Consider the following 10,168-nt stretch of genomic DNA (forward strand, 5'->3'; position numbering starts at 1 on the left):
GCCAAGTAACATATAAAGGCAGACCTATTAGAATTACACCCAACTTCTCAACGAAGACTCTAAAAGCCAGAAGGGCCTGGACAGATGTCTTGCAGATTCTAAGAAATCATGGATGCCAGTCCATATTACTATACCCAGCACAACCGTAGGTTTCAATCACCATAGATTGAGAAAACAAGATTATTTCATGACAAAGTCAAATTTAAACAATACCTATCCACAAATCTAGCCCTACAGGAGGTACTAGAAGTAAAGCTCCAACCCAAGGAAGTTAACTACACCTATGAAAAAAAAGCAATAAATAATCTCATACCAGCAAAACCTAAAGAAGGGAAACACACACAACTGCTCTGGCAGTGGCTGCTGCTGCTGTTACTACTACTACTTCCTCCACCACCAACAACAAAATAACAGGAATTAACAGTCATTAATATCTCTCAATATCAATGGACTCAATGTCCCAATAAAAACAGACAAATAGAATGGGTAAATAACAGCACCCATCTTTCTGCTGCACACAGGAAACACACCCCAACATCAAAGATAGACATTACCTCAAAGTAAAGGGTTGAAAAAAGATTTTCCAAGCAAATGTTCCTAAGAAGAAAGCTGGTGTAGCTATTCCAAATACCTAAAAAAAAAAAAAAAGAATTCAAACCAAAATTAACCAAAAAAAGATGGAGAAGGACATTTCATACTCACCAAAGGAAAAATCCACTAAGATGGTGTTCCAGTTCTTAATATCTATGTCCCAAATGCAAGGGCACCTACATTTGTAAAAGAACCATTACTAAAGTTTAAATCACACATCAAGCCTCACACATTAACAGTGGGGGACTTCAACACTCCATTCTTACCAATGGACAGGTCCTCCAGTCAGAAATTAGACAGAAAAATAATGGAGCTAATAAATGTTATGAATCAAATGGACATAACATGTCTACAGAACATTTCACCCCCCAAAAAATAAAAGAATATATCTTTTTCTCAGCACCTCATGGAACATTCTCAAAAACTGACCACATACTCGGTCACAAAGCAAGTCTCAAAAAAAACCACAAAAAATTGGAATAACGCTCTGAATCTTATCAGACCACTATGGATTAAACAACAGAAAGTCTACAAACTCACAGCAACTGAACAACTCCCTACTGAATGACTATTGTGTCAAGGCAAAAATAAGAAAGAAAATAAAAACTTCCTAGAATTCAATGAAAATGAAGGTACAACAAACTCAAACTTAGGGAACTCACTGAAAACATTGCTAAGAGGAAAGTTCATAGCACGAAATGCCTCCATAAAGAAATTTTAGAGATCTCATACTAGCAATTTAACAACACAGCTGAAAGCTCTAGAACAAGAAGAAACAAAAACACCCAAAAGGAGTAGAAGGCAGGAAATAATCAAACTCAGGGATGATGTAGTAGTCTGAATGTAATTGAATGTAAGCTCATAGAGAGTAGCACTATTAGGAGGTGTGGCTTTGTTGGAGTGGGTATGGCCTTGTTGAAGGAAGTGTGTCACTGTGGGAGCAGGCTTTGAGGTCTCCTATGCTCAGGATACCACTCAATATCTCAGTCAACTTCCTGTGGCCTGCAAATCAAGATGTAGCTGGCATCTCATCTGTCTGCACACCACAATGCTCCCCACCATAATGATAATAGACTGAGTCTCTGAAACTGTAAGCTGCCCAAATTAAATGTTTTCCTTATAAGAGTTGCTTTGGTCATGTTATCTCTTCACAGCAATGAAAACCCTAACTAAGACTGTTGAAATCAATAAATAGAAACAAAGAGACTAATACAAAGAATCAAAGAAACAAAGAGTTGGTTCTTTGACAAAATCAACAAGATAATCAAGCCATTATCCAAACTAACTAAATGACACAGAGAGAATATCCAATTTATAAACAATCAGAAATGAAAAGGGGGCATAACAACAGACACCAAGAAAATCTAAAGAATCATTGGGTCATACTTCAAAAAATATAAATCTAAACAAAAGGACACTTTCTCAATAGATAACAATTACCAAAGATAAACCAAGATCAGATAGACAATTTAAATATACTTGTAGACCCCAAGGAAATAGAAATAATTAAAAGTCTCTGAACAACAACAACAAAAAGTCTAGGGCTAGATAGTTTTAGAACAAAATTCCACAAAACTTTTAAAGAGAACCTAAAACCAATACTCTTCAAATTATTCCCCAAAATAGAAACAGAAGGAACATTGCCAAATTAATTTTATGGGACCACTGTCACCCTGATACCCAAACCACACAAAGTTTCAACAAAGAAAAATAATTACAGACCAATTTCCATCATGAACATAGATGCAAAAAATACTCAATAAAACACTCAAAAACTGAATCCAATAACACCAAAATGATCATCCACCACAATAAAGTAGGCTTCATCCCAGAGATGCAGGGATGGTAAAACCCACAAAAATATGTCAATGTAATCCACCATATAAACAAACTGAAAGAAAAATCACATGATCATCTCATTAGATGCTGAAAAAGCCTTCAATAAAATCCAACACCCCTTCATGATAAAGATCTTGGAGATATGAGGGAGACAAGGGACATATCTAAACATAATAAAGGCAATAAACAGCAAGCCTTTAGCCAACAGCAAATTAAATGGAGAGAAACTCAAAGCCATTCCACTAAAATCAGGAATAAGCAAGACTGTCCACGCTCTCCATATCTATTCAATATAGTACTTGAAGTTCTAGCTAGAGCAATAAGACAACAAAAGGAGATCAAGGGAATGTAAATTGGAAAGGAGGGATACAAATTGGAAAGGACAAAGTCAAAGTATCACTATTTGCAGATGATCTGATAGTATACCTAATCAACTTCAAAAAAATTCTACCAGGGAACTCCTACAGCTGATAAAACCTTTAGTGAAGCAGTTGTATACAAGATTAATTTTTAAAAAATCAATAGCCCTTCTATATATAAATAATGAACAGGCTGAGAAAGAAATCAGGGAAACAACACCCTTCACAATAGCCACAAATAATATGAAATATCTTGGGGTAATTCTAACCAAGGAAGTGAAAGATTTGCATGATAAAAACTTCAAGTCTTTGAAAAAGGAAATTGAAGAAGACATCAGAAGTTGGAAAGATCTCCCAGGCTTATGGATTGGTAGTATTAACATAGTAAAAATGGCCATTCTACCAAAGCAATCTACAGATTCAATACAACCACCTTCTGTTGCAGGATGCTTGATCACAGTGTATGAAGACGTGTTACTACTCTTTCTTGCGTGTGTAAGGCACTTTCTGATTGGTTTAATAAAGAGCTGAAGGGCCAATATCTAGGCAGGAGAGAATAGGCAGGACTTCCAGGCACAGATAGGAACTCTGAGAAGAATGTGAGGTGGAGATTTGCTAGCAAGACACAGGAAGTTGGACACACAGTATTGAGGAGAGGTAATGAGCCATGTGGCCGAGTGTAGATTAATATAAACAGGTTAATTTAGGTTATAAGAGCTAGTTGGGAACAAGTCTAAGCTAAGGCCAAGCTTCCATAATTAACAAGAAGTCTCTGTATCATTTGGGTTCTGGTAGTCCAAAAGAAAGTCCAAGTACAGCCTTCAAAACAGCATGGTATTAGCATAAAAACAGACATGTTGATCAATGGAATTGAATCAAAAAGCAGACATAAATCCACACACCTATGGACACTTTGTTTTTGACAAGGAAACCAGAAATACACAATGGGGAAAAAAGCACCTTCAATAAATGGTGCTGGTGTAACTGGATGTTGACATGTAGAAGAATGCAAAGAGATCCATATCTATCACCCTGCACAAAACTCAAGTCCAAGTGGATCAAAGACCTCAAAATAAAACCAGATACATAAAAACCTGATAGAAGAGAAAGTGGGGAATATCCTTGGATGCATTGGCACAGGAGACAACTTCCTGAAGAGAACACCAATAGCACTCTCACTAAGATCAACAATTAATAAACAGGGCCTCGTGAAACTGAAAAACTTCTGTAAGGTGAAGGACACCATCAATAGTACAAAAAAATCAGTCAACAGAATAAGGAAAGGTTTTTCACCAACTCTGCAACTGTAAATTTGCTACTGTCATGAATACTAATGTAAATATCTGATATGCCACATATCTAATATTCAACCACCAAAAGGGTAGTGACCCACAGTGGTTGAGAACCACTGATTAACAGCTTTCTAACTGATACAATGGTTATTTCTGAGGGTCCACAGTAGTCTGTTTTCCATGTAGAGTTTATGGAATCACTCATTAATTCCCCACTAATTAAAGAATCTAATCACAGGGGAAAAAAAAACCAATGTTGCAAGTACATTCTGCATAGTCTAGACTACTCTCCTGAATGCACTTGGCTTACCTTGAGGGGAAGAGGAAGAGACATGCAAATGTACCTCTCATACATATTCATGAGCTCATCCAGGTGGGCGTGACAGAGATGACTGGTTTTCCCATGTAGATTCTTCAACATCTGATTCCTTAGTCTGCTTCTTGACTGTGGATTCAAGATGAACAGCTATTTCAAATTCTTACTGCTGTGACTCCCCAGTACAATGGGCTATAACCTTGGCCTGTCTTTCAAACTAAAATGAAGTAGAAAAGATCTTTCAGGGCTGGAGAGATGGCTCAGAGGTTAACAGCACTGACTGCTCTTCCAGAGGTCCTGAGTTCAATCCCCAGCAACCACATAGTGGCTCACAACCATCCGTAATGAGATCTGGTGCCCTCTTCTGGTGTGCAGATATACATGGAAGCAGAATGTTGTATACATAATAAATAAATAAAATTTAAAAAAAATCTTTCAGCACCATGAAGATTACTTGAATAAGCCAAAAGAGAAGTAGGAATACTTCTTTTTTGGAGAATAGGAATGTGATTTCTTTGAGCAGTCATTTGTTTCTTCATTTGTATATTTATTTTTTATGGAAAGCCAGGAAAAGACAGCCTTGGGGATTTCAAACCTTGAAGCAAGATACTCCCTGGAGACAAGGGTAGACAATACTTCTTGATGCCTAAACCCTTATGTGATTGAGACCCTTAAAGGGGAAGAGGGAACTCTTCCTCTCTTCCCTTTGGAGACCTCCACCACTTACTGCATCATAAGCTTTGCGCGGTGTCCTTGTTTGATTTGTTTCTGTTCCCACATTCAGATGCAAATCTCTCAGAAGATTCAGCATTATCTTGGCATTATTCTGGGGGAAGAAGTTTGGGCTTAAGCTTCCAAACTGTAAACATAATCTTGTGTGAAAACTATGAGTGGAAAATAATTAGTGGCTCCTTCTTGAGATAATCTAACCAAAGAGCTTAGAAAATATGATTTGTGATGTATAAACAACCAAGACCCCTACACTTTTATTTTTTGCCTCTGTAGTATTCCCTTTCAGTTGGTTGTATTATTGCTGGGGATTTATCAGAATTTTTCCTCCTAACTCTGAGGGCTGATTAAGTGATGTTATATCAAGTAAAGTAAATGATAGTTACATGAAATAATGTTTTCTCAGTTATTTAAATAAAGCTCTCAAAATCTCAAAATAAAAAGAGTCACATCTTAAATTAACTTCAGAAGTTAAGACAATTGTTGGGGAGGTAGCAGCAGGTGAGGTAACTACTGCCAATGCCAATGATGAGTTCAGTCCCTGGCATCTAAATGATGGACAGAATCAATACTGCAAGTTTGTCCCCTGACCTCTGCTTGTGCACTGTGGTGTACACACACAAAAAAAAATTTAAAGATGGTATATGGGGCTGGAGAGATGACTCAGTGGTTAAGAACACGGACTGCTCTTCCAGAGTACACAGATTCAATTCTCAGCATTCACATGGCAGCTTCTAACCATCTGTAACTGCAGCCCCGGGGAACCCAAAGTCCTCTGCCCTCTTCTTGCACTGTACACACACCCAGGCAAAACACCCATACACCTAAAATAAAAATGAGGGAGAAAACTTAAAAGATGACACACCAAGGGATGGAAAGGCTGGGTCATGAAGACAGCACACTGTATGCTGTGAGCTTCTGGCAGACCGCATGCAGTACGAAACACGCAGCCAAACAGACGTGGAAACTTATTGTTTAAGACCCTCCTGGTCATCTTGGACTTAAGACTTCCTACTTCCAGCTTGGTTCACTCCCAGGATCCAGTGTCATAACAGTTGACATGGAAAATACTTACTAGTTGCCTCACCAGCATATACCCTTTGCTTATTAGGAGAAGAGAGGTTTGTTTTTGCTGTTTTTTTGAGGCTGTGATACAGTAGCAATGCCTCATTCTAGAAATGACATTTGTTTCACTGGCTGCCCAAAGTGACATGTCACAGATGTCTAATGAAAACACATTTACAAGGTTTCTGAGAAAGCTTTTATAATACAGACCCAGGCTTTTCTGTTTCTCTTCTTGGAGTGGGTTGTGTTGACTAGGGCCATGGCAGCAATGCTGGGACTAAAATCACAAGGCATCCTGAATCCTGAGATCACTTTGCTGGCCCCCACTGCCTGCCTCTAGATTTTTTGTGATATGAGAGAAAATGAAATCTTCATCCTCTTTTTAAAAAATATTCAAGCAAAGAATTATTTTTAATTTTAAGCTTTATTTATTTCATGTCTATAGTATTCTGCCTACATACATGTCTATACATGGCATGGATGACATGTCCATGGAGACCAGAAGAGGGCATTGGATCTCCTATGACTGGAGTGGTAGGACTCAAACCCTGGTCTTCTGGAAGAGTAACTACTGCTCTTAGCCAATGAGCCATCTCTTCAGGCCCCAACCTCTATTCTCTTTAACCACAGATAGTGTTTAGTTTTGTTTTGTTACATTTATTTACCCACAATCTCTGTTGTATAGACATAACTGACAGGCAAATTACCACCAGTTTCCAGCCCTTAGTTGTTAACCAGCAGCACAAGGCATTAAACAAGCCCCTTTTATGAAAATAAAATTTTAAACCCCTGAGATGACAATGATGTGTGGTGTGTATGTGTACATGCTTATGTCCCTGTGTACATGTGTGTCTGCATGCATGTGGAAACCAAGAGTGACTGACATCAGGACTTTTCCTCAGTTGCTATGCACCTTACTTTTTCATGCAAGGTCTTCTCACTTGAGTCTGAAGCTCACTCATTTGGCTAGGCTGGCTGGCCAGTAAGCGCCAGGGATCCTCTGGTCTCTGCCCCTCCCTACATGGGTTCGGGGGACCTCATGCTTGCATGGCAAGCTAACTGGGACATTTTCCCCAACTTGATCTGGAAAGATTTTTCTTTTGTATTTAAACATACAACTAGACAGCAGTTAGGAAAAGTAAGACACGGTGACATGGTGACATCATTAGAAAGGGTTACTATTGTCTTCTTTCTGAAGGTTGTGAGAGGTCCCTTCAGACTATGATGCTTCACTGGGCATTGATCAATGTCCTCCCAGGTCCCTGTGGTAACAGTATGGTCTACTTCTTTCCAAAAAGCCACATGTCATACAATGTTTGTGGACATATATAGTGCCAATGTGTCTTAGTTAAGTTTTCTATTGCTGCTAGGAAACACCATGACTAAAAAACAAGTTGGGGAGAGAGGGGTTTATTTGGCTTACATTTCCACATTGCTGTTCATCACTGAAGGAAGTCAGGACAGGAACTCAAACAGGGCAGGATCCTGGAGGCAGAAACTGATGCAGAAACTATGGAAGGGTGCCACTTCCTGGCTTGCTTCCCCTGGTTTGCTCAATCTGCTTTCATTTGGATCTTCAATCTGCTGCAGGACCAGCAGCAGAGGGATGGCACCACCCACCATGGGCTGGGCCCTCCCCCATTGATCACCAATTCAGAAAATGCCTTAGAGCTGGATCTCATGGAGGTATTTCCTCCGCTGAGGCTCCTTCCTCTGATGACTCTAGATTGTGTCAAGTTGACACCCAAGCCAGTCCATACAGAAGGAAACTGGGGTAAGTGGAGAGATATTTTAACTGGTTCTTATTTAAGTGGATTAACCAGAAGACAACAGCTAGAGAGGTGAGGCATAAGCCTCCTCACTTCAGGTATGGGGTGGGGGATGGGGGGAGTGAGGGCTAGGGGGCAGAGTTTATGCTGTGGACTTCCTGTGAGCAGCCCAGTTGGAAGGAAGGAATGATGCACTTCCCACACTCTGCTTGGATTACTCCCTGTTCATCCAAGCTGGGTCAAAATGTTCTGTGATGGCAGAGCATCCCCAGTGCGAACTGAAGGAGGGCATTTTGCAAGTTGTACAGCATTGCCTGAGCAGCCTATTTAGTGTTATGAACCTGTAATCCAAGTGAAGACTGACGGATTACCCAGAGCTATCCACTTTACAGCACTTGACAAACCTAAAGGCTGTCACTGCTTTCTTCCCATTCAGATGAATCCTCTTGGTCACCCTGCTTTGAGGGGATTTCTCAGTACTATCTCCTGTTAGACACAGTAGCCTTGCTGTGTACGCAGCTGTATAGACAGCTGTCCTAGTGTGACCCCACCCACGCCTACACTGTACTTTTCCATAACTTCAGGCTGGAGCCTAACAGGTCTTCAGCATGAGAGAGTGCAAAAGCCAAGTAGGGATTTTTTTGGGGGGGGGCGGGGGCGGTGGAAAGGGAGAGAGACAGAGACAGAGAGACAGAGACAGACACACAGAGAGACAGAGAGAGACAGACCAACAGACATCTGTTATGTGTGGTTGACCATGTCTTTGGCTTAACCTTTTCCTGTTTGGTAGGATCCCATGATTTTAATGCCACATTCTCAAAGTAGAAGCCTGAAAACTACACTCCCCAGATGCCCTTGCAGCTAGACACAGTCGTGTGCTAAGGGGCTCACCACTAGGACACATTCAGTTATGGCTGATTTATGGGTGAGCTCCAGTGGAAGAGGCTTTCAGGGCTCCATGTGCTGGGCTGTCAGGCAGGTGATGAGGGGCAGTGTCTACTGGTTGGGAGGAGCCTGACTCTCCCAAAATGGAATTTGGATGCTCAGTGAGCTTGTCATTAAGGGGCCCTGCAAGGGACAGCAGAGTTGAGAGAATGTTCTTATGTCTCTGCCAGAACCCATAAAGAAAAGTGACTTCTACCAACACAGGATATACATCTGCTCTCAGGAGACTAGCAAGCAAGTGGTAATCTCACAGGGATTATTCAACCATTGACTCCTTGCGTTCCTAAAATGCCACTGTTAGGGAAAGCCTCACCAGAGTCTGCAGGAGTGTTTTCTTCTTCCTGTTGGAAGGTCGGGCCTTCTAAGTTTACCCTCTTTTATTAGTAGTACATGAGCTTTTAGCTGACACCACTCATGATCAAGTTTGTTTGTTTAGTTTAAATGGTTGGGGGGCATTCAGAAGCCAAAGAAGGATGCTGAGGGCCCTGCTCTGCCATGCTCTGCCTTGTTCCCTTAAGACAACATCCCTCACTGAACATGGAGCTACGCTGGCAGCCCAAAGCCCCTACAATCCTCCTTTCCCCGCCCTCCACGGTAATGAGGTTACAGAGTGGGCACCTCCATACCTGGCTTTTTATGTAGGTGCTGTGGACAAAACCCAGGTATTTATGCTTATACAACAAGTACCCTCAATTACCCACTGAGCCATGCCTCCAGCCCTGTGAGGTTCTTGTGAAAGAGGCCCCAAAGAGCCCAAAGGCAGAGGGTAGGAGCCCTAAAACAGTTAAGATACCGACAAGATGTTTCTTCCAGCTCTCGGTTTGGGTAAGCTTTGAATCAACAAGGTTTTTAAAGATACTAGAACACATCGGGTCTTTAATGTTTCTCTGCTGCACCAGGAGCGAGATAAATCTTTTTAAGATTTCAAATGCAATTTTTCCTAAATGAAGAAAGTCTGGAACCATATGGCAACAAGTTTCAAAATCTGTTCATGTGCAAATGTCATGATAAAAATGGGGCCAGGGAGTGTTCATGGACAGTCAGGCCACATTCTTCGAAAACAAGAAGGAAATCTCCTGAATTCATCTTGTCATTTTATGGGGAACCTGAGTGGATCTGGCAGGGCAAACTACTACTCCTCTCAAGAACAAAAACAAAAACAAAAACAAAAACAAAAACAAAAACAAAAAACAGAATTGCTTGCTACATATGCTGAAAGAAGGTTTAAAATGGAGGGATGTAACGAGAAGAGTTACGCTCTGG

Source organism: Cricetulus griseus, chromosome 2 (assembly GCF_003668045.3).
Source record: "Cricetulus griseus strain 17A/GY chromosome 2, alternate assembly CriGri-PICRH-1.0, whole genome shotgun sequence".
In the NCBI taxonomy this organism is placed as follows: Eukaryota; Metazoa; Chordata; class Mammalia; order Rodentia; family Cricetidae; genus Cricetulus; species Cricetulus griseus.